The 26,771-nt window shown below is 35.3% G+C and overlaps 1 protein-coding gene across 2 annotated transcripts in view; it reads right to left on the minus strand.

Annotated features, from left to right (window-relative positions):
- The window catches only part of COX7B2 (cytochrome c oxidase subunit 7B2), a 169,672-nt gene extending 156,565 nt beyond the window's left edge, over positions 1–13,107 (minus strand). For both annotated transcript variants that reach the window (XM_005554812.5, XM_045392325.3), the window contains exon 1: positions 13,070–13,107. The gene's annotated coding sequence lies outside the window, so the exon portion shown is untranslated. The remainder of the gene's footprint in view (positions 1–13,069) is intronic.
- Between the last annotated feature and the right edge of the window lie 13,664 nt (positions 13,108–26,771).

The following is a 26,771-nucleotide window of genomic DNA, read 5'->3' on the forward strand; positions in this document are numbered from 1 at the left end:
GACACTGGGACCTACTCGACGGATGAGGGTGGAAGAAGGAAGAACAGAAGAATAACTATTGGGTGCTAGGCTCAGTACCGGAGTGACAAAATAATCTGTACAACAAACCCCCATGACACTAGTTGAGCTATATAATAAACCTGCACATATTCCCTTAAACCTAAAATAAATTTTTTTTAAGTATTGGGAAGTTAGAAACTATTTGTTTTTCTGGAGTTTATTTGATTTGTCATTTTCATGTATAATTACACGTAATCACTTTCTTAATTTATATACATTGCTTTGTATTTTTTAAAGCCCCCCCCAAAACTGTATGATCTTCAATTTACACCAAACCCCGATCTCCCTAAGGCAGAAATTCAGTAAAATTACTTAGCTAGAAAATAATTAAAATAATTACAATTAGACTTGAAGCCAGGACTGGCTGGTCTCAAAGAGTTCTTCCTATTGCACTTTCACCACTTTTATTATCAGTTAAACCTCAGCGTGAATAAGTGTCCTCTCTTCTTGAGAATAAATAAATGTGGAGGGGAGAGAAAAAGCAAGGAAACTTCTGGAGAAGTTATTATTAAACACACAAAACACAGGCTACAAGTATCTGAACACAAACTATTCCTACTTTACAATTTTGCTTAGACTTGTGTCACTGGCCTCTTGTTATATAGCTGACTAAAAAGAATTATTTACTGTGTACACCTGAGTATAAACTCATATTTTATTCTTACCTTTGCATATCTATAAATTTGACTATGGTTTCACAATTGGCATTCCCATAAGACTGTCTAATGGAGAAAAAGAAAATTCTGCAATACACCTTTTGTTTATGGAAATCTCTATCTCAGAGGTACCAACCTACTTTTATTTCTAGATGCTTTTTATTACTGTAGCAGTTACACTATTGGTAGATGTATCCAGTGGCAATTTTAGGATTTACATACCCAATAAATGCAATAAATAATTAAAGCTAGCATTAAGTATGCTAAGAAGTCTACATGTCTCCTAAAACAATTACACCAGCATTGTAAAACTGTTAAAACAGAAATATAAGCAAGCCAATCACACTTAAGATTTGATCATTTTTCTAAAAGACTCACAGTTGCCAGCCATTAAAGCTATTGGAAAAACTTTCCTCTGGGGACTATTTTCCTCATTCATTTTGTACTATGCTAGAATTAACAAAAAAGAAAAAAAAAAGACTTGAAAAACAAGAATCCTTAATAGAAGTAAACCACAACACACCTCATACACCGTTTTGGACAATGAATATTGTATTTTTGTGCCAATAGCCAGCAACAGGTACCCTCTGCTTTTGCTAATGCAGTTCAGCAGATATGACAGACAAAACTGAAAGAGAAGGAGAATGTGCTTTATCATCTGTAGCCGAATTTCAATTTTCTCTTTCAAGTACAGTTGAATGCATTTTCTTTGCAACCCAAAGACAGAAGATCTTGATTACTGTTGCAAGAATAATCTCAGCCTTTGTGTGAAGAAGATAGGGAAAATAAATAGTCTCTCTGGATGACGTGTCAGCTTGTGAACTTACAAAACAAGATATATTCTTGGAGGTAGGGAAATTAAATTAAGGTGAAATAGTATACCCATTAAAATGACAATTGAAGGCTTGTTTGGTAGGCTATGGATTGCTTCCCAAATGTCCTGTGTTAGCCTCACCCCAGGGGCACAGACAACAGAACCAGGAACAAACAGGGTCAAGACAGGTGCAACTGTCTGGGAATACAGGTCATTCAGGCCACAGAACCTGTCATGAACTGCCAGCTCTTCTGTAAAATAAAGGTTTCAACTCCTTTCTCCCCGCAACCACCCATATTTAAGGTCTTAAGAAAGAAAAGGAATCGATATCTCCCTAGATTTCTTTTCATCTTTATCCACATCAAAAAAATCAATCTAACACCAGTTCAGCTGGATTTTTTCTCTTTGTCTCAGGAGAATGCTAAGTGTGTCCCCCCTTGAGTATTAGGAAAAGTTGTGTTTCTCTGAGTCACCTTTCCGTTCCATTCAACAGACAACATTTTAATTGTGGCTAATAAAAAGAGTACTTCATTGTCCCCAATATGATCAGAAAACACAAAATTAGTAACTAGTCTGTTATTGTTCTTTCTCAAGTACTCTGTCTCATGCATCCCTCAGGGTAATCCCAACGGCTGTCAACTCAGCACTGCTGTCCCAACCCCATCCATACTTCTATCCCTCCTTCCTCTCCGCTGCTCAAATTAAATAGCCCATTCCCAATTCATCTGACAAATCAGTCTGCAACAAGGGATGACAGTGGCTTAAAGTGTATATTTACATGGACACAAGAGATCAGGTCCCCCACTATACACCTCACCCTTACCCTGGGTAATATTTTGAACCAGAAAGTTAACATGAGAATTTATCAGACCTCATTTTCTCTTACCTCACATTAAACTGGTATTGTTAACCACATTAACTTGACACTTTAATTTCCTCAGCTTCCCTAACTATGCTGGCTATGTTCTCCGATCTCCATCTCTCTGTTTCTCCTTCTAACTCCCTATGGGCTTCCTCTAAACCTAATTTTTGGCCTTATAGCACAAAGGGCTCACTCATTCCCATGACTGCTGTCACCTTTAGGCTGGAGAAGTCTGAACCTATATCTCCTGCCTAGAATCCCAGTACTGTATGTTCAATGTCTGAAGGGATTTTTTCCCTAGATATAGTCATTGGCCATATCTAAATATGCATAAAGATTTACTTGCCACCTTCCCTTCCAAATTTGTATTATTTTCTCCAAATCCTCAAGTTATCTCTGAATTACTTCTTTTATTCCATTCATAACTTAGGTCTAACAAGAACTTTGGACTCTTCTGAATTCTCTTCTCCAAAAGCCAAATCTATATTAGATGTTCTTATCATTTACTCTTAAATTATTCCAGTATTTCCCTAATTGGCCAACCTGATTCATATGCCTCTCCATCTCACCATTCATTATTGTTTTTGAGACAGGGTCTTGCTCTGTCACCCAATCTGGAGTTCAGTGGTGTGATCATGGCTCACTGCAACCTCAACCTCTTGGGCTCAAGCAATCCTTCCACCTCAGCCTCCCAAGAAGCTGGGACTACAGACATGCACCACCATGCCTGGCTATTTTTTTTTTTAATTATTTGTAGAGGCAGGATCTTGCTGTGTTAACCAGGCTGTTCTCAAACTCCTGGGCCCAAGAGATCCACTGGCCTCACCCTCCCAAAATGCTGGGATTACAAGCGTGAGCCACTGTGCCCAGTCCCCTCAATTTATCATTGATAAATATTCACATAATATTGTTTCTTGTTATTTCACTTCCCTGTTTAAAAACTGTGTTGATGCTACATTGTCCATAGTATCTGATCTGAACTCTTTGGTCTAGCCCTATATCCTTTTGCATATATCTTTCTGTTCCCTAAGCATAAAATTAGATTATCAAATTCATTGACAGAATTAATCAATGAACAGTGTACTGTAAACCTACTATAGTGTAACCTCATGAAGGAAGGGACTGCTTGCTCATCACCTCTTATTTGTTCATTGCTATATTTTACTATGGTGGAGAAAAAAATTAACAAATTGTGTTCAATAAATGATCTTAGTTTTTATCAGTTCCCATAGCTGATATGCTATCTTCTTTCTTTACCTCTTATACAAAATAAGGTCTAACTCATTATCCTTCTCCTCTACTAAAAATTATCAGTTACTCCAACCTACCTGTATTGATCCCTCTCCTTTTTCAACTACTATATCTTTAAAATATACTTTATTATACTGTATGCTAATAATTCCATCTGTACAGCAATTTTGTCTTTCAAGCTAGATTTCAGTACCCACTTATTTGAAAAACTGTCACAGTATTAGAAAATAAAAAGAATGTGAAACTTTGTAACTAGAATCTGAAAGATGAGTTAAGAAAGGCAAGAAATCATCTCCTAACTAGTGAGTTTAGCTAGTAACAAGTGCATAGATTCAGTCTCAATTCCTAGGTAGGCATAAAATCCATTTTGATAAAACCCTAAAGAGAATGGAAATCTAAATGCACTTCAAGAAGACAGGCTTAACAATCGGAGGGTGTGTGTGTGTGTGTGTGTGTGTGTGTGTGTGTGTGTGTGATCTGTGCATTTATGTATGTGGGGGGTGCTTTTCTGCCAATGAGAGAGAGATTGTGAGTCATGAGCTAAATAGTTGGCCTTTCATGAGAAAGTATAGATTCTTCTCTGTAGGTCTCCAGGCTCATGATAGACTCTATCCAACTTAAATTTCATCCACAAATTAATTTCATAAATAAAATAAATGAATATAAAAGTATTTTCTATTTGAATGATTATTTCTGCAACAATTACACAGACATTTTTGACATCTTAATAAGTATAGTAATCATTATAATAGCTATCACTTGTAGAGTACTTGCTATGCTCCAGGTATAGTGTTAACAGTTTCATCAAGCACAAACAATAAAAAGTCATGTACTAGATATGCGGAAAAATAAAACAACCCTAGATTTCTCAGTGTTCCTATAAAAAGCCCAAGCCTCCTTCAACATGGAAATATATTCACTGTATAGTCAGAAAATCTTTCATTTCATTTCTCATAAAAACATTTTCACATACCATAAGGATTAAATCTGTAGCAATTTGTTTCCCTAATGATGGAGCTAACTGTTCTGACCCAACATTAAACTTAGATCTCCCCAAATCAAAAGGTTATATACTGGGATAGTTACCTAGTTACTGGGCGAAAGCACAAAGCAGAAAATTCCTAGATATTTATATTCTAACGAAGAATGAGACCCAGGACTTGGAGACATCTCTAGGTCAGTGACACACAGGGCTATGTGGCTCCTGGGGAGATTTTTATTTACATACCAAAGTGCTGAAGTTAGGAATCAGGCCCATTATGTTTCCAAGGATACCCTTGCAGAAAGAGAGGTGGACGCTGCCTCCTTGCCCTTAAATAAGCAGAGAAAATCTGTTTTTTCTTGTTCTTACTTGGGTAGTTTGGCTTCTTGAGTAGAACAACTGACCTGGCTCTCACTGTCTCACCAGAAACGTAAGAACTGGCGGCAGGGGAGGAGGGTGGTCGTCTTTCTCATGAAGAAATCTGCTACTGACATGGGGCACCTCAAATTCAGAATAAAATTAATACAAACAAATACTGCTATGATTTGAATGTTTGTGTTCCCCCAAAATTCATTTGTTGAATTCTAACCACCACAGTGATGACATTAAGTGGGGGCCTTTGATAGGTCACCCTCATTAATCAAATTAGTGCCCTTATAAAAGAGGCCCAATGAAGCTTGTTTGTCCCTACTACCATGTGAGAATACAGCAAGAAGTTGTCATTTATAAGCAAATGGTGGCCTCACCAGACATAAATCTGCTGGCTCCTAAATCTTGGACTTCCCAGTCTCCAGAACTATGTGACATAAATTACTGTTGTTTATAAGCTACCCAGATTATGGTATTTTGTTGTAACAGCCCAAAAAAAGACAAAGACAAATGTTAAAAACTCAACACAATGTGAACTTTATATTCTTAGCAGTTCTAGAACCTCAGGTGTATAATATGTAACTTTATTTCTACATTTTATTGTAATTTCTGCCTTTGATTACCTAGTCTAGCATAAAGCTTCAATGTGTTTATAAATTCAGACTTTCCTGTGATTTCTTATTCTGGTTTCAGAAAAAGCATATGTAACACTGAGGTATGAAGGGTGGCATTCAGATGATCCTTGTTCATTTTATTTGTGATATCTTGTGGTAATATAACCTGTCATATGCTCCCTCAACATGATACTAAACATGGATTGCTACTAGAGCAGATACTGAAAGTTATGGTCTCACCGATGAACCTGATTCCCACCTCAGCTATGAGACATAATCAACGGAAATTTCTGATAAATCATCCTACTGTCCTCATCATAGTCTTCCCACTCTGATGGAGTTGGGGGTAGAAAAAATCAGTAACTGGCAGTCCTACCCGAGTTCTAAACAATTAAGCGATACAAAGGAGTTGTCTTAAGATGAGATCAATATCTTACCTCTGCATCAAATAAAGCACATTTAGAGAGTACAATTTAATCTGTTGTATGATTAATTTTATGTGTCAACTTGACTGGGCTTAAAGATGCCGAAATAGCTGGTAAAACATTATTTCTAGGTGTGTCTGTGAGGGTGTTTCCAGAAGACATTAGCATTTGAGTCAGTAAACTGAGTAAAGAAGATGCACCCTCAGTAATGCGGACTTACGTCAGCCAATCTATTGGGGATCCAAAGAACAAAATGGCAGAGAAAGGGTGAACCAACTCTCTCTCTCTTTAAGCTGGAACAGCCATCTTCTCCTGCCCTCAAACACTGCAGCTTCTGGTTCACCAGATTTCACATTCAAAAACTTACATCAGTGGTCCCCCCCGAGTCCTCAGGCCTTAGGTATTACAGTGGAAGTTACACAATCTGTTCTTCTGGTTCTCATATTTAAGGACTCAGTCTGAATCACGCTATCAGCTTTCTTGGTTCCCCATCTTGGGACAACATGTTATGGGACTTCTCAGCCTCCATAATTGCATTAGACAATTCCCCTAACAAATCTCTTCTTATCCCTGTATCTATCTCTATATATCCTATTAGCTTTGTTTCTCTGGAGAACCCTGCCTAATACATCTATGAACAATGGGTTTTCCAATATTACACAGACCTTCCCACTCAGTCTCAGCAACAGTATGAGGAAAGTTCTCTTACCCCTGTAAAATGGAAGAGCAGAGCAACTTCCTGAGGACAGCTGAATCCCAAGAAAAAAAGGAAGACAATGTTCTAGTTTCTTCTTCTAAAGTCAACAATCATATAACTCCCTTAACTACTCACATAAAAGTTAGACCAAGAGATCAAACACGTTATAACAGTGGACCTTCCACATAAAAGGAAACATCACAAAAAGAAATAAAGCATTCTATAATCCCTTCCATATACTAATGATCTGCAGCATTTTTGTTCTACTAAACCACTGGACTTAATCATTAAGCTTATGATCAGTCAGCATGGCTCTCCTTCAGAGAAGGGAATCAGCAGCCTATCAAGACATTGCTTCTTTGCTTCTTCCATTTCATGAGTCACCTACACTATCTATGACTTTAGGTATCGTTCTGAGGCCACTGTTAGCAGTTAAGCTTTTTGAATCCCGAATTCTCCAAAGTAGGTCAAAACTACATTAATTAAATTAAATCTGTAGTCATTCTACAGTCTGGCCAACATGGCAAAACCTCGTCGCTACTAAAAATACAAAAATTAGCCAGACTTGGTGGCACACACCTGTAATTCCACCTACTCGGGAGGCTAAGACACAAGAATCACTTGAACCTGGGAGGCAGAGGTTGCAGTGAACCCAGATCACACCACTGTACTCCAGGCTGGGTGACAGAGGGAGACCCTATCTCAAAAAAATAAATAAAAATAAAAATAAAAAAATTGTAGTTAGTCTATAACTAAAGCTGAAAAGTTATTACTAATTCTATGTCTTATCAAAAATTATGACAAGTATATATCTAGTATAATACATCAGAGTCCTGCGATAAGAACAAACAACATAAGAAATTCCAAGAATACAATTCTAACATTATAGAGATAGGCCAAATTTGAAAATAAGCCCTTTCAATTATTACATTCCCAAGAATAAATTTAATGCAAAAATTAAATCACCTTGGAAATTCAAATAAAAAAACCATTAACACTCAAAGGAATTAAAGTCCATAATCAAATTTTCATTTCCTTATGAGCTACACCTTGAAAATGTTCAAATCACAATGCTTAGATAAAAGTCAATAAAACATCATGATGAATTTATTCTTCTGCCACTTCTCAGAGGCATTCTTAATACTTAGAATGGGCATACAGTCATGTGCCACATAACAACATTTCAGTCAATGATGGACTGTCCTATAATATTAAAATGGAACTGAAAAATTCACATCACCTAGTGACATTGTAGTCCCTGTAATATTGTAGCACAATTACTTAGTTTTTTAAATAAATTCAGTGTAGTCTAAGTGTACAGGGTTTATAAAGTCAACAGTAGTATACAGTAATGTCCTAGGCCTTCACATTTACTCACTACTCTCTGCCTCACCCAGAACAACTTTTAGTCCTGTAGGCTCCTCATTCATGCTAAGTGCCCAATACAGGTGTATCATTTTTTATCTCATACAGTATTTTTACTCTTCCTTTGCTATGTTTATATATGTTTAACTACACAAATACTGACCATTGTGTCACAAGGACCTTCAGTATTCAGTAAAGTAACATCCTGTACAGACTGGTAGCCTAGGAGCGATTAGCTATACCATATAGCCTATGTGTGTACTAAGCTATACCATCTAGGTCTGTGTAAATACACTGTATGATGTTTGTAGAATGATGAACTCACCTAATGATGCATTTTTAAGAACATATATCCTTGTTGTTCAGCAATGCATGACTGCAGTTCCTCCAGGGATTCAGAAATTATATCACATCAAAGACAAATTTTCCTAGCCACATTGTAAAGAGCCCAAAGAATAATCATCCACAAAAAAAAAAAGTGGTGAGCTGTAGCTGTATCTCTACCATATTCTTATGACCTCTGATAAACTAAAACTGAATCAAAGATTTAAATGTACAAAGGGAAAGAAATATGAAACCATGCAGTACTAAATGAAAACACACAAATTCCCTTAAAATCTAGAATGAAAAAGACATTTCTAAATGACTAAAACCCATTACATAAAGAAGGAAATACTGATAAATTGTACTACATTAAAAGAAAAATCAGGGTCAAAAGACAAATGACACACTAGGGAAAAAATACTTCAAACTCACATCATAGGCAAAAGATTCATCTCCATCATATAAAAAGAGCAGCTAGAACTCAAATGGAGATAACAGTGATAAATTCCTAAAAATGTTCAAAGAAAATGAAAATCACTTCACAGAAAAATTAAAACAGCCCTTAAAGAAATGCAAAGGTATACAACTCATTCACATGTTCTTATTAAATAATAAATACAAATTAAAACAACACAGAATATTTTTCACTTATCAGACTGTCAAGAATCCAAATTTTCATAATACTCTGTTAACAAAACAGATCTCACACCATAAGAAGAATGCAAAACGGTACAACATATACAGGGAGAAATTTGGTAATACACAAACATTACACAGGCATTTATATTTTGATAAAACAATTCTACTTTTAGGAATTTAGACATGCAAGCATCCACTAGCAGAAAACTGTTTATGATGTATTCACATCATAAAATATTAATTCCATGCAACAAGGAACAGTTTTCCACAGACTGAAAACATGCAGTTGACTGAAAAAAAAAAAGAGGTACAGAGCAGTGTATGTAAAGTCTGCTATCTTTTGTAGAGAAAACGAAAAATTAAGAATATAGATTCCTATTCGTATGTGTTTGCATATTAAAAGACAACACATTAGGTATACGTAGTATGGTAGAACCTACTAAACGGATTACCTACCTACTTACGAATCTGAAGCCAGATTGCCTAAGTCTGTTTCTGTCACTTCCAAATTAAAACCTTTCCGAGCCTATTTTTAATATGGTGAGTATAGACATTCAAATACCTCAGAGAGCTGATACAAGATATAAATGAGTTAATATTTGCAAAGTACATAGGACTGTATTTGGACACTTAAGTATCATACACTTTTTTTTTTTTTTTTTTTTTTTTTAAGCAACAAACAACTAAATAAATAGAACCTGCAGGCATGGGTAAATATATGAATAGAAGTAAGGTTTGTCAAATTTACATTTTTCCAACTCTTTTAATTTTACAAATGTATGGTTCAAAAACAATACTAAAAGAATATATATACTCAACACAACTGTCCACACACCTATGTAATACAAACATAGCCACATTCCCAAACCCTAAAACAGTTATCCCAAAGTACACTGTGTTCTTAGAAACCAGAGCTGAATGTCATCTAGAGGAAGAAGGGGACATGAAAATATTCTTGGCTGCAGCCTCATCAGAATGCTTGTCATTTATGTGAGTAACACAAAATCCAGAAAACTCCCATCAATACGATAATTTTGACATTAAGGATTCATCATAACTGGGAGTCAAATGCGCTCAGCATACTGTTGCCGCTCTCAGAGAATGACATTTGAGACATTCCTACCTTCCAGAAAAGTTTAAAATTTTCCAGTCAAGATCACCAGGTTTTAATTAAGTATAAAATTTTCCCTCTACAACCTGTTTTTAAAACCTCTTCATTTTCATTCCCTCTCTGAGCCCTCAGTTTCTGCCACTTTGGTGCAGCTGAAGGTGGACTCTATCTTACAAAACAGAGCCTACCATCTCTGATAAGCATCTATTTCAATACCATATTACAGTAGCTCCTTCCACTGTTTCTTGTTACAGAATTGATAAGCTGGTGACCTGCCCTTTAGGGAGGGTTTCTCGCTCATCTATTTATTTCAGCTGGAAAATCACTCTCAGTAGATTCCTGAACTGAAGCTGCAATTGATGATTCTGCAGCCTGAGCCTCCAGAGGCTGAAAGAGAACTAATCCTTTTCCATGTGCTCCTTTACGCACTCTTTCATCATAAAATTGTATAGACCTTGAACAGCATTTTTTTCTGCTACATATTTTTCTGCAACAATGAAACACACTTCTACTTTTTATTTTCTTCTATTCTTCTCTCACACCTTTCAGAAAGTTTTAACTGTTCTTAGCTATGTAATAAACTTAGGAAGCTGAGTTTCTAACTGCTTAACCTGCTTATTAATTTGGTCTCTTCTCCAACACACATAGTATTAATGCTGTTTGCTGGAAATGAATACTTCACTACCTTATTTTTTTTTCTATGCATTAGTCTTTTTCTAACATACTCCTCTAGTTCTTAAGTTTCAGAATCTTCTTCTCTATCAATAACAATGAAATCAGTCAATTTTGAATTTACTAAAAGTATCTACCATTCAAACATATATTTTCCCCTCTTCTTCCCTGAGACAAATAATTCCACACAGGAACTCTTCTCTCATTAGACCAACATCTAGTCTACTTAAGCTTGAATTTATCTTCTTGCCTGTCTCGTTCCAATATGCCCCTCTTGCTTGAGCCTTGTCTTGAATCTAATTTTTGGGCACAATCCTTCAAAGCACAAAATATGACTACGTTCAAAATCTGTAATGGCTATATTACCTTGAAAATCACCTAATGATACTGTGAGTTCAACAGATTTCCCTAGTCTTAGTTTTACCTGCCTTTAACGTCATCCCTTAACTGTGACTTCTTAACAGTTTTTCATTTCCTGACTCTCTTTGAAGGAGCCATTCCATTTGAGATCTTGCCTCTTTCTCTTTTTGATTAATTTGACTCAGGTTCTTACCTCAATCTAGTAACAACCAAACTTTTAAACTCTCCTTTTACCAATCCTATGGCATACAACATTTAGATCCTCTTGAATCTCTATTTCCCTCTTATAGATGTCTACTTTAACTTCAAATCTCATTTTCTATGTCATTTCTCTTAAGCTGGTGTCCTAATTTCCCAAATTTGCTCCTAAAAACTTTTCTTTTTCTCCAGCTCTAACTTATTGCTTCCATTTTTCCACTGCTCTCTATTAACAATGAAGCATAAATTTTAAACTACTCTAGCACCTAAAAATCCTAAGCAAAAATGATTTTTAGAACCAGATATTCCAATCATGAGACTTTTAAATTGCTTTCTCACTGTTTTTGCAATAATTGTATTGAATGGTTTCTCATCATCAATTTATGAAGAAGGTATATGCTCTTAACAAGAAGGGTTCCCGTTGCTTTTTAATTTAATATCCATCTCCATAATTTGATATCCATACGCACCTCCTATGGATGGAGTCACACTGTGGATCTCAAAGATCAAAAGTTATGACCAGAGTACATAGAATTGTTAAATTCAAAGCCACCCTGAGATCATAAAATAGGAACAACTATTAAATCGATGGCCAAGTCAGGTAACTCCAAGATTTGTCACTCCAAACTTCCATCTCTTGTCTCTGAAGAGGAGTCAAAACAATATAAAAGATCAGAATTTGAGCAGACTTTTTATTTTTTTTTAGACGGAGTCTCTCTCTGTGGCCAGACTGGAGTGCAATGGGGCGATCTCAACTCACTGCAACCTCCGCCTCCGGGGTTCAAGCGATTCTCCCGGCTCAGTCTCCCGAGGAGCTGACACTACAGACAAGTGTCACCATGCCCGGCTAATTTTTGTATTTTTAGTAGAGACGGGGTTTCATCATGTTGGCCAGGATGGTCTTGATCTCTTGATTTCGTGATCCTCCCGCCTCGGCCTCCCAAATTGCTGGGATTACAAGTGTCAGCCACCCCACTCAGTCACAATTGGAGCAGACTATATATGTCCCCTATGTACGCCTGGCACTAAACACTTCCTGAAAATACCACTGGCCATACTAGAAACACTTTGAGATCTATAAGGCTCGCACACAAAAAGACTCTATAATCAAACCCTTCTCTCAGTCAAGGCTACTTAGAAAAAACTGCGTCTACAGATTTCAAAGCCAAGCAGCAATAATCACTTGACCAACACCCGTTTAACAGGGATGCCTCAGCACTCCTGGTCAGATTTTGTTTGCTGAGTCCCTCAAAGCTTGTTGGCTTTTTCTTACAGCCCAAGGTAGGCAAACCTGCTTATATACAAACAGCCTCTCTCCTGTGGGCAAAATTGCCACTACACTGAACATATGTGATCGGTACCTAGAATTCTGCCACAGCGTAACACTTCCCACTTTAGCCATGCCAAAAGATACAACTACACAAATCGCTCTGCAACATGGAAGTCCTTTCCTTTTCATTTTCTTTTTACTCCCATCCTATGTCCTAGACGTCAGAGTGACAGAAGGTCCAAAATATAACGTCTTTCCATTCCCTCTGGGAGAAATGAAACAAAAAAAGTGGAAAAAAAAGTTCAAAATATTTCCTGATAACTGTTAGAGCAACGAGTGAAGACTGTGTCTTATAATTGTCAGCTTACTGATAACGAACCCCAGAATTAGACAAACTTACCAACGACGTCACGGGTAACAGCCAAAAGAAGATGGCGCAGAGGCAAATTCTCAGCCTTGCCGTTTTACAGCCTGGAGGGGTCCGGTTAAACAGGTACTTCCGATGAGCAGTTTCCGCAAAAGGAAGAGGCGGTCCAAGGACTGCGCGTTCCAAACTGACCAATCAGATAAATGATTGCTATCTCCACAGAGGAACTAAAAAGACAGCCATTAGGAGTGTTCTTCTAATATAAGTCCCTCTGTAATAAAGGAAACAAAAGAATTGAGATAGGTGTTCCTACCTACCAACATAATTCCTAGTAACACCTGTTGGGATCTTTTCTTTCCATGTCGCAGCTCTCTCTTGGCAAGCCCCCTGGCTCCGTGTTACATCTTTATCCCACTTGGTGATGAGGGAACTTTGAGATTGCCTGCAACTCAAAGCAAGTCATAAATCCAGTGTAGCCCATCTGACCTCTCCTAAGCATGCTAGGATGCTAATTATGATGACCACATAATATTTTGTCCAAACTGAGACCCTTGAAAGTGAAAGAGGGCAATGGAATTAATTAAAATTATGTGTTTTACTATTTTTTGAGATTTTTGAGACTTCATATTGGTGGACCAATAAAGTGCAATTCAAAATTCATTTTGGAAATTAAATTAGTTCTTAAAATTAAAATGATATAACTCTATATTAAAGCTAAAACGTTTTTTAAAGCCTGTATTGATAATATGAACATTATAAAATGGCACTTTGGGAGGCGGAGGCAGGTGGATCACCTAAGGTCAGCAGTTTGAGACCAGCCTGGCCAACATGGTGAAACCCCGTCTCTACTCAAAATACAAAAATTATCTGAGTGTGGTGTCGGACGCCTGTAATCCCGGCTCCTCTGGAGGCTGAGGCAGGAGAATTGCTTGAACCAAGCAGGCGGAGGTTGTAGTGAGCCGAGATGGTGCCATTGCCCTCCAGCTGGGCAACAAGAGCGAAGTTCCATTTCAATATATATATCATTCTTGCCGTATGCTGTGCTGATGTATTTTAATTAGTGTTTTGGTCTGTAAGATTAGGTCACTGGTATTTTCTAAAGAATGTATTTTAATATGGTATTATTGCTTGTAAACTTTTTAAATCGCCTATAGTCTTCTCATATATGAACTTTATGAGTGATATATGTAAAATTTTTGACATTTTCACTTAACTCTTCACCATATATTATAGTATTTTTTTTTTTTTTTTTTTTTTGAGACGGAGTCCCGCTCTGTCGCCCAGGCTGGAGTGCAGTGGCCAGATCTCAGCTCACTGCAAGCTCCGCCTCCCGGGTTCACGCCCGTTCTCCTGCCTCAGCCTCCCGAGTAGCTGGGACTACAGGCGCCCGCCACCTCGCCCGGCTAGTTTTTTGTATTTTTTAGTAGAGACGGGGTTTCACCGTGTTAGCCAGGATGGTCTCGATCTCCTGACCTCGTGATCCGCCCCTCTCGGCCTCCCAAATTGCTGGGATTACAGGCTTGAGCCACTGTGCCCGGCCATATTATAGTATTTTAAATTGAGAAAATAAGCTCATAGAAATCCGGCTAAATAGAAAATATCCTTTCTATTTTTTTTATTTTGAAATATGTAATTTTTCAGCCCAAATATATTTGCAAGTACCTTCTTTTTGCCTCTATTAAGGGAACCTATCTTCAACAAATGTTTGTATGAGACAAATTTCATTAACCTTTTTGTTATTTATGATTCTTTTGAAGGTTTTACAAATTTAGATCCTGAAAATTGGAAAGCCTTTTCAATTTTATGTCGCTAAAAATGTGAATTTATACTACTTATAGTAGAAATCCTATGAAAAAAATTATATAAATTTAAAATATTCCAAAGCACAATTATAGAATGTGAAAATTAAATATTATATAAAATTTAAGATACAATTGAAGTTGTTCATATTATCCCTTGATTTTGAGTGAGTATTTGAAATATTTTCCTGTGTCATGGGCTTTGTTTTTAATAACTACAATCTGCTATATTTTCAAAACCCCTATTTTATTGGCACAACGATTGAGTTCTTTGAAAATTTTCAAATGATTTTAACACAATTCAACAATTTTTTTCTGTCATAAAATGTTTACTATTTTTGTAGATAATTTAAGTTTATTTACAAAGTTTTTTTTTAAGGATCAAATGTTTGCAAAATCCTGTTTGGAAGCAACAAAGAAACAAAACGTGCTATTATGTTTAAGTCTACTTTTTTGTTTGTTTTACTCAATTCCAGTTTCATCACACATAAAAAAAGATTCATCTAATTATTACATATAACACTATTTATGAATATTAACAATTACAGCATATATATACACATATATACATATATACATATATATACACACACACACACACGTATATATATTTTCCCCCCGAGATGGAATCTCGCTCTGTAGCCCAGGCTGGAGTGCAGTGGCACGATCTCGGCTCACTGCAAGCTCCGCCTCCCAGTTCACGCCATTCTGCTGCCTCAGCCTCCCCGGTAGCTGGGACCACAGGCGCCTGCCACCAGGCCAGCTAATTTTTTCTATTTTTAGTAGAGACGGGGTTTCACCACGTTAGCCAGGTTGGTCTCCATCTCCTGACCTCGTGATCCACCGGCCTTGGCCTCCCAAAGTGGTGGGATTACAGGCGTGAGCCAACACGCCTGGCCTACAGCTTATATTTCAATTGCAGTTTAGATACATTAATTAATTGTGTGCATACCACAGCTCATTCCAAGAATATAGTTATCCCATTGGATTCCCAATTTAATATGAGTATTTATTTTCTCCTAGGATCTTGTGTTCTTCCCAATTCAGGTTCATATTCTACTGTAATAATTGATTTTAAATATTGCTTGAACTCAATATAAAATCGCATTCCCAATAGCAGCTGATATTTTACTCTTTGGAAGAATGAATTTTCCAATGTTTTAATTTGAGTGCATTAATTAAAGTAAGTTTTGGTAAATAGTAAAATATATATTTACAATATAGTTAGTTTTTCTAACTTTCCTGTGCTGCTAGTGTCCCAGACCACCTTCCTTCATTAGTAAGTATCCTTAATGATGTATTTAATAGAATGGTTGTTGTATTAGTCCATTTTCATGCTGGTAATAAAGACATACCCCAGACAGGATGATTTATAAAGGAAAGAGGCTTAATTGACTCACAGTTCCATATGGCTGTGGAGGCCTCACTATCACGGTAGAGGATGAAGAAAGAGCAAAGTGATGTCTTACATGGCAGCCAGCAAAAAGCAAATGAGAGTCAAGTGAAAGGGGTTGCCCTTATAAAACCAACAGATTTCATGAGACTTATTCACTACCACAAGAACAATACGGTGGAAACTGCCCCCCATGATTCAATTATCTCCCACTGGGTCCCTCCCATAACACATGGGAATTATGGGAGCTATAATTAAACATGAGATTTGGGTGGGGACACAGCCAAACTATATCAGTGGTGAGTAAGGTTTGATCTGGAAAGGTCAGATAAACAGAGACAGGATATTGCTAGTTGTCTGTCAGGTTTGTCCATGTGTTAAAATCATAATATTGTTTACTGCACACATTTCACACTTTTTAAAATGAGATGATAGCAGAAGCTACAAGTGCAAAGTCAAGATCTAACAAATCCACACTGACTTATTTTAATGCAAATATAAATAGTAATTTTTCAACAAAAATAAAACATCTGGGATAAATAGTGTGTTGAACAAGATGCCAAGAAATAAGATATACATTCTTTTGTATGGTGTGTTTCTGTGAGCCTGATGCCTTCAGAACTTGCCAGATGAAGTACACATATAAGTCTACTATGGCAAGATCTTCTCTCACCTAACATCTTTCAAAGCACAAACTTTGTTTACATTCCCTATCTCCCACCCCTTCCCAGGTCTTAGTCTTAGAAGTGAGAAGAGGCACAATGTGCTCACCTCTTCTTTTCATGTAAGTCTCATCTGTCTGCAAAACACCAATCATCCCACCTTTGTTCTCAGTCTAGATCCCCTCACAAATCCAATTTGAGGGAGATGAGTGATTGGAACTCTCTAAAGCAGATTTGGCCAACTGTCAGGTTAGCTTTTTTTTTGTAATGGAATATGAGGAGAAATTAAACTAGAGGGCCAGGAGGAAAACAGGAAGGATAAGGAGATGAGTGGTGTATAGCGTAGGTCTCAGGAAAATGTGTATAGAGACATTTGGGGGCAAGGATATGGAAGTAAATGTGGAATATGGGGAAAAAAGATGAGAGATGAAAGGAGTTTTTCAAAAGTGTTCATTTGTGTTATATGTACACACTTCATGTTTAAGGAATCCAAGTAAATAAATTTCCTTTTAAATTAATTTGTATCACTGTGCTGTTATTCTTTGACTACCATGCTGTAATTCTATGATTTCAATAAGATAAAAAAGAGAACAACCAATGGAATTTAGAAAAAAAAATTCATACAATAATGTCTTGATCAAGAAAGAATTCAAATCTAAAATAATTATTTAGCTATACTAGCACTTGTAAAATGTATTTTATCTATGATACCACACTGCACAGCCCTGCAGCCTGACTGCGTGACATTATGAAGGGTTCTATTTCATGCTTTCTGGAAAGTTTTTGTTTTTTAAACTAATGGTTTGCAAGTTATTTGGCAGAAGTGACATCTTTATTTAGACCCTATGAGCTGCTTATTTATATAGACCATCTAACATTGTGAAATTTGAACCTCAAAAACTAATTTCAAATTTGCCTAGTTTCAAATTGCCACTTAATGGCTCAGTTGCTGCCCACTATCAGATCTGGAACTAATCAACTAATTAAAGGGACAGTTAAGGGAATGGCATAATATCGGCAGGAAGGATATAGCTTTAGTGGTACAGTCCCAAAACTCAGAGTTTCCTTGATTTATTAAATCGTATGGTTATTTTTAGTGAAGGTTTAGAAAGAAGCCTCTCTACTCTGGCAATTCTTTTTACTAGAACCTAAATGACCTCTAATTTTAACACCCTGCCTAGAAAAACATCTATGATCCAGTTCTCTCACAGTCTTGTTTATTGTGTTACGAATGTAGAGATATGCATCCTCTATGGGTTTCATTGAAGAATAAATAGTTCTTCCTCTAAATTATCTTATCTGGATTGGTGCTTGACTATTAGGTAGTGGCAGCATACACAAAAACATACCAAATAATACTGGTCAAAGGGAAATGATAGCTAGGGTTATTTTTCTTAGGCTACAATTATATACTAACTATAAGGTAAATTATCCAATTACATGTTTTTGTTTGTTTGTTTGTTTTAAGACAAAGTCTTGCTCTGTTGCCCAGGCTGGAGTCCAGTGATGCCATCCTGGCTCACTGCAACCTCTACCTCCCAGGTTCAAGTGATTCTCCTGCCTCAGCCTCCTGAGTAGCTGAGATTACAGGCGTGCGCCACCACGCCCAGCTAATTTTTATATTTTTAGTAGAGACGAGGTTTCACCATGTTGGTCTGGCTGGTCTCGAACTCCTGACATCGTGATCCACCCGCCTCAGCCTCCCAAAGTACTGAAATTACAAAGCGTGAGTCACCACACCAGTCCTCGATCACATTTTTTACATTTCAATGTAGAGGATCTAGGACCAAGTCATCTAAATTTCAGTTTTTCAGCAGCCAAGAAGGTGTGAAATGATGACATTCACTAAATAGACTACTGAATAGTGTCAATACATATGACAATTAAAGATGGCCACAATACTTTGACTCTCTTCCATAGAGAAGCAAGGCCTACATCCCTACTCTGTATCTACTTTGACTAATAGAATATGGCGGAAGTAACAGTATGCTACTTTGTATGCTGGGCAGTAGTGGGTTTGCTATTTCTACTCCCTGTCACTTGGAATGCTTACTCTGGGGGAAACCAGCTGCCACATAAGAAGTCTAACTTCTGACACTGCCATCCTATGAGAAAACTCAACGTAGCCACTTGCAGAGAAAGATCCTCAAACAACCACTACTGTTGTACTTCTCTCCACCCAGGCATCAGGCCTGTGAGTGAGAAAAGCACTCCTATGGCTCCATTTTTGGCAATATTTCACTGCAGCTTCATAAGAAATCCCAAGTGAGAATCACCCAGGTGAGCCTACAGAAAAATGAATAAGAAAACCAAAAACGGTGTTTTTTGTTGTTGTTGTTTTGTTTTGTTTTGTTTTAACCAAATTTCAAGGAACTTTGTTAAGCAGCAATAGACAACTGGAATAACACTCAATATTTATTAAGGGCCAGGAGCAGTGACTCACATCTGTAATCCCAGCACATTAGGAGGCCAAGGCAGGCAGATTACCTGAGGTCAGGAGTTTGAGACCAGTCTGGCCAACACTGTGAAACCTGTCTCTACTAAAAATACAAAAATTAGCCAGGCATGGTGCTGTGTGCCTGTAGTCCCAGCTACTCAGCGGAGGCAGGAGAATCACTTAAACTTAGAATGTGGAATTGTAGTAAGCCGAGATTGCACCACTGCACTCCAGCCTGGGTGACAGAGCAATAATCCATCTAAAAAAAAAAAAAAAAAAAAAAAAAGCACTTTGTGCAAGACATTTTTGAAACCTGTTCAACTTATTTAAACATCAAAAACATTCTTGACTAATTACATCTGAGTCCCTCTTCAATTGTCCTAAACATCAGAATTATGATTATAGATCCATGGTAGTATCTTTAGTTCAGAGCATTACAAATGGTTGTTTTAGTCATAGTACACAGTCTTAAACTGGAACTGTGTGAAGTAAATTGTCTAGCCCATTTCTTTTAAATAGTTAATATTATATTATCAAAAACACATAAATAAAATGAAAATTATTGTTGGCATGCTGTAATAGGTCAGCTCTGACATTAAAAATATCAACATTTTATTGATAAAATATGCAAGGTGACATTAGTGAGGCTATTAGATTTTAACTACTCAACTAAACTTAAAATTCAAATTAGCCAATAAACTAAACCTACAAATTGCAAAGTGCTATGCTAGGACCCTCATTTTGTCATCAGACCAATGAGTATGTTGATTTTTATCTTGTTAAACCCCCAGGATATAACTGTGAACTCGTGAGCAGAGAGTATTCATCCTTTATCCAAATATAATTGCTTTACAGATTTAAAAAATGGTACCAAGTAATTACAAAGTAGATACAGAGAACTTAGGAAAATGCCAGGAATTAATTACACTAAGGAGGATCTAGAGGTGGCCTCAGCAGGCAAGATGGCCAGTGCTGTGATTTACAGGTTGCCAGCAAGACAAGAGCCGGAAAAAAGTGGTCCAGGCAAAGGATTTAGCTTGAAAAAGCATCAAGATATGTCCATGCAGGCATGATACGTTTAGAGAATTTCATGCAGTCCTGAGTGATTAGGTCATAGAATAGGTGGAGGCAAAGGATAAAGGTGATTATGTTGAGCCCTAAATGTCATAGTAAAGAATTTATATTTTATTCCCCCAAAACAAACACAGACTAAGGCAAATGTGAAATGAACAGAAATGAACTTTAAAAACATTTGGCATCAGAGTATAGAATGGATGAGTCTGGAAAGACAAGATCAAGAAACCTGCAATAAGACCATTACTTGGGCAGAAATGCAAGGAGTAATTGTCTAATGGAAAATGAATTACATATCACTCAACCTTTATGATGAATGCCAGCGTTTTAGATCTGCTCTTTAAGAGATATATTTGAATAATTCAGTTAGCACAGTCTCTAAAGGGCATTTTCAATTCTATGTACGGTTTATTTTTTGAGTGGCCGGAAGGTATAATTCTATTTACAATGCAATCTTTTCCAAAATAAACAGCAATAGCTTCCCCCAACCCCTAACATTTGCTTTTTTGTGCTAAAATAAGCATTAGACCTAGTCTTACTTATGAGTGAAAAATAGATTGTTCTCATTTATAGAGCTGTATTATTTATTATATGATGTAGTGTTTAGAGAGCTATGCACTTGAAAATACGCAAAAATAGAAACATGCCCTCATCTTTTCCATTTTCCATTTTACATGCAGAAGAGAAGGGGATTTTTGTTCTCTTCTCTCTGTGGCCCTGCTAGAAACACTACAAACTGTGAGAGAAGGAGTTTTGGCACCAAATTGTATTACATTTACACCAAGTGAAGAGTAAGCAAAATGCAGGAAACTGAAGTCATGGAAAAAATGGAAATGCTATCAGTATGTCAGAATAAGATATCAATTAAGGTATATCCCTCTGCTCAGCATACACATGTATCAATGTGTTCAGTTTTCAACTGATAAATGTACATGGGGCATCTTGACAATAATATTATTACATAAGCAGACATATGGGCCTTACTTAAAAATGATGCCCCTGATTAGCATTTATCTTAATGCTGATGATACAGATTCATGAATCCATTTGCCTAGAATGCGCAGTTGATGAATGTTACCCTGAAGAGTTTTCAAAGGTGAACATAGTCCAAACCAATGTTAAATAGATGACGCTATTTTACATTCTTCAGAACAAAATGAGAGGGATAGCATTTAACAATTTACATGATGAATGTATATTTGACATCAGCAAAACATACTGGAATAACATAGCAGGAATTCATATAATTTTTCTTTTAAAAGAGATTAATTCTCAGAATGCACAGAGAATAATAATGTAGATTAGGTAACACTGTAAACAAGTACACAATTACTGAACCACCCGAGAGTTTATTTTCATAACCAAGAGACCAGCCTTGAGCTTCAGCTTCCAATTAATCAGAAAGAAAATTGACCTTGGACAACTAGACTTCTCCAGAAAATGAGCTATATAGAAATTATTCATCAAAGATTAAAACAAATGAAACTAGTATAATGTATGCCATTGATTTAATCCAGTTTTGAAAGTTATCATTCCTCCAAGTACTCCATTAATTTATTTCCCCTACATCTCTATTTATGCTTGTGACTGTGGATAATTTTGTTTCTTTGATTTTGACTTCCACCTTCTTCTATATTGACTATAATTCTCTATTATCAACATTGAATACAAGAGGCAAGCACTTTCTGAATAGTATTCCACTCAATTGAGTAGAATCTGGCAGTCAATGAGAGTTTCAGAAATGTGTGTGTGTGTGTGTGTGTGTGTGTATACAGTCATACATATATATGCGTGCATAAATACTAAGTGAATATAAAAACACACACATAAATTTGTGTACATACACACACATATATAACAAAAATCAGTACACAATAAATAAAAAGAGCTGTACATTTTAAACATTAAATTTTAAATATAATTTTTCTTACTATAGTATAAAATCATATTTAAGTGACCAAATACCATAAATATGGAGTCGACTTAACTCAAATAATATGTCATACAACAAGTGAACAAAAGAAGAATTCTGTGTGTATTATGTGTTTTGTTAGTCTGTGTTCATATAGGAATATGTTGTGTGTGTGTTGTGAACATCCGCGGTCAACTTTTTCCTCTCAGGTGTATTCTCTTCTTTAAAAGCTATAATCATCATTTCTATCACTCTTCAGTGCTTGTAGAATGAAAAATATCATGTGCAATAATTGAGATTTAATGTTGAATTTTAAAAGTGCAAAGATAGAAGTAATTTGTGAAGGATGATGCTGAAGTTTCTTATTCTATTCAGTCATTGTAACCAGTGTGATTCAAGATTGGTTGATGTATGGGTCATGGCCAGCAGCAGCTTTTTTCAGAAGTAGGAGACCAGAAATTTTCTTCCCTGTCAATTATATAAGAAGGAATCTAAAGTATGTGATTTTGGACACCATCTTTCCTAATATGAGACATACTTTCCTACGACTAATACAATGGTAAAATAAAACTTACCAGTTCTTAGATTCACAAAAAACTACTTTATGTCTCAAATATTTGTTCAGTTTTAATTTCAATTATATTTGAATGAATAATATTGAGGAAAAACAAAAGAAAATTTACTGCTTGCACAAGCAACAATTTTTATTCCAGTTGGAAACTAGCCAAGGAGCTACATTGATGTACATTTTATTGAACAGTGGCTCTGAGATCATGTGGTTCTCTGAGGCTACATCATATCTTATTCATCCCGATAGCACCCAGTACCTAGAATAGTGTTTTTCAAGTTATATTCTGTGGAACCTTGGGGTGCTTCAGATATCTGCAAATATTTGATTTGCTCTACTTCTTTAAAAGCATATATAGCTTAAACTCCGTGTATGCAAACATATATACACATGTATACATATGTATATATGTTCCATATCAATTATATGTATTATAATACACATATAATAAACACGTGTGTGTATATATGCCCAAGTTGAAGACTTCAGAGATAATGAAAACATTAACTTATATGGCCAGGGAAGCTTAGTTTTTAATAAATACAGGAAAAATATCTATACATACATTTGAATTTCTTGAAAACGTCGGTGCTTAGGAACGTTGAATGTTACAAAATGTGTTTTTCTAAAATTTTGAACTGAGCATATCCAACTATGTAAAATTATATTTAAAATATTTGTTCTAGGTACATATGGGTTCATTACCTTAATCTCTCCAAATATGCACACTTTTCCTAATAAAAAAATTTTTTAAAAAAAGCTATAATCAAAAACTTACATTTTTTTCTTCAAGAAAGAGATGTTTTGGAATACTACATTTAGGATGTTTCATCGTACATTATATGATGTAAAAAAAACTTTATAAAAGACAGTCACAGTATTCAAAGTGTTTTATTTCATCAAACTAATTACAGTTAATAATCTGAGCTAAATATTAAAATGCATAAACTCACATGTTTTTATTAAATGTTAATCCCATTCAGTTTCTCAGACATTTATTTTGGTCTTCCAAGTTAAGATTAAGTCATAGATTGATTGCTGTACTTTATTAATTTTAACTCTCTTCGTTGGGTTGAATCTTTAAAAAAATACACACAAATACACACATTTGAACTCCATTAGTGAACCAAAACCACATAGTGAAAAGTTTTTATTATGCCACATCAGATATTACAGGTCGTATAACTTTTCTTCCTCCATATAACCTACAAAGAATTTTTCAAACCATTAAAATTTGGCAAAACTCCAATCTCGATGGTGGTATTGGTCATTCAGAGAATTAGATGTTAAGTAAAAACCAGGAACATTCATGATAGCAGCAGGGATTTTAAAGTGAACTATCAAGTCAGACAAAATACTGTGACCAGTTTAAAGGAAGGATATTTATAGACAGAAAAAACAATACACAAACCAAAAAATATTCCAAAGATATTTATGTTTATTGTTTTAAATTTAAATAGAAAAAATACATTAGAGGGATATGTTTTATATTTTAATAATTCCAGAGTTTAGCTCCAACACATTTATCTTAAAATATAAGTATCTTTGATTAAATTTTATAGAAATTTAAATCCTTACTATTTTAAAGACTCATTTTCCAGTGAGAAATTGAGACCTGAATAACTCTACAATGCTATGCTCTAGTATAAACTTTGTGTTAAGAAGCAAAGGAACTGTATTACCATGAGGAATAAGTTGAGCTTTGAAAAGCAAGGGACATTTACTTAAAGAGACAGTGTTTAAAAAATCATTTCCTGATGAATTACTTTAAAATTGTAAACCAATATTTGATAATGTTCCTTTTTTTCAAAATAAATTTGCCAAAACAAAATAATAATGACTATGTGCTCCTCACTATAGTATACCATGATAATACTCCTACATAGAATAAAATTGCCAATTTCAGGGAGTCAAATGTGATTACTAAAACCTCAAGAAATATGTTCTTGAGGAAGTAATTTTCCTATAAAATCAAAACACCTCTATCTCCTATCAAACCTTGAACTGTTATAAATATCACACTTCACATTTACTATTCTAATTGAGCAAGAATATTGAAGCTCAGATGATAACAAATTTAGTTTTTTATGATATGATGAAATATGCATTTTTTACTTCTATAATAAGGAATATTTTCAATTGTACAACTAAACAATTTTAAAATTATTCAGGAGAAGAAAGAAGGGAATGAACTTTATATTCCTCAGTTTGTACGACACTTCATCTGAAAAATCAAAGAAAACCTTTATTTTTTCTGAAGTTTTCAATATTTTCAGAATCAAAGTAAATATCAGGGGATTTCCTTCATTAAGGATAAACCAGTGGAAAAAATTAACCTCCTATTTCAAACTATAGACATTCAAAGTATTATCGCATAGATACAGCTTTTCATGAAAACTGGATTCTCATTCAATTTACAATGAAGCTCCCTCAAAATCATATAACCTTACCTTATCAACCAACAATTTTTTTTTCTGCCTCTTGAAAAATGAAAGCTTTGATTTACTGTATACTTGAACTAGGAGACAATATACATAATCAGTAAACTGACAAGCCAACATGCTACACTGTATTAGCAACATCTGTAAAGACAAAATACAGACTACAATTCACAAATATAAAACACTGAGAAAAAAATATGTCAATCATAGTTTAACTGAAATACTATACATTTTCTGTTATCAGAGCTTCTTTTATTTCCCCCAAAGGAAGCTGTTTCCTATGGACTTCAAGTAATAATTTGTATAGATACCCATGGAAATCTATAATTTGCATATTAATTTGCCTTTGGAAATAATATTATGCAATTGGTAGTATCTTATATTGCCAACAACATAACTTTGTTCAGGTATTTGCCAGACTCCTTTAATGCATACTATAGTAATAATAAAAATGAGACATATATGAGCAAATATAAAATATGAGACATGAGAAAATATAAAATATGACATATATGATAAAATATAAAACAAATGAGTTCAGAAAAATATTGTATTAAAGAGATTATGTATATGTATTAATATAGGGAAAAAATCCTAACTGCACTTCACATTATGATATTCATATGTGATCTACAAATTTCAAGGGAGAAATTTTTATCAAATTATATAAATCCACATTATCTCCATATTTTACAGTCTGTTTTGCTGACACCATTTGTTTATTCTCTCTGATCACACACACTCACACCAAAATCCCAATGTATTATAGGAAGCTATTTCCAAAGTAGGTTATATCTTATAGCAACTAGATTTACATGGGATAAGTAGAAGTAATGAAAAGTTTGTTTTACTGAAAACTAAATGAAATGTATATAGTAGAAAAATTAAAGAAGACTATAATTAGATTTAAATCTTAGTGTTAATATAGAATATATTTAATTTATCCTTTACTACTTGTTTAACATGACCAACTCTGTCATAGCTTGAGGTATCTGGTGACATTTCAAATACATTTGTGTCATTCTTTTTCACAAGTTAGTATTTTCAATTAAATTAATCAGTTCAGTGATAATATAGTACTCTTGAACATTGTAAATTTCCTTTGCATAGTTCCATTTTTCCATTTTGAAGTGGAGATGTTTGTCTCTAGTAAAAGGAAAGGATACCATTTTATTCAAAGTTTCTTTTATATTACACGTGGGTATTCCTTTTATTTTTTAACAGAAGTAATTAGTGGTTGAGAAAAGCTGTTAAGAAACCATAAGCATTTAAAAAATTTCCATTAAATGTATCGTTATCCAAAAAGAACTTAAAAATGTTTATACTTATAATTAAAGGAATAAGTACTTCACTAATCTACTGATGAATTGAAGGACAGGAAAATATAAACAGTGTAATAAATTAACATTGGGATAGAAATACATGACTGAAAAGTAAAGCTCAGGAGAG

This window comes from Macaca fascicularis, chromosome 5 (assembly GCF_037993035.2).
Source record: "Macaca fascicularis isolate 582-1 chromosome 5, T2T-MFA8v1.1".
Taxonomy (NCBI): Eukaryota; Metazoa; Chordata; class Mammalia; order Primates; family Cercopithecidae; genus Macaca; species Macaca fascicularis.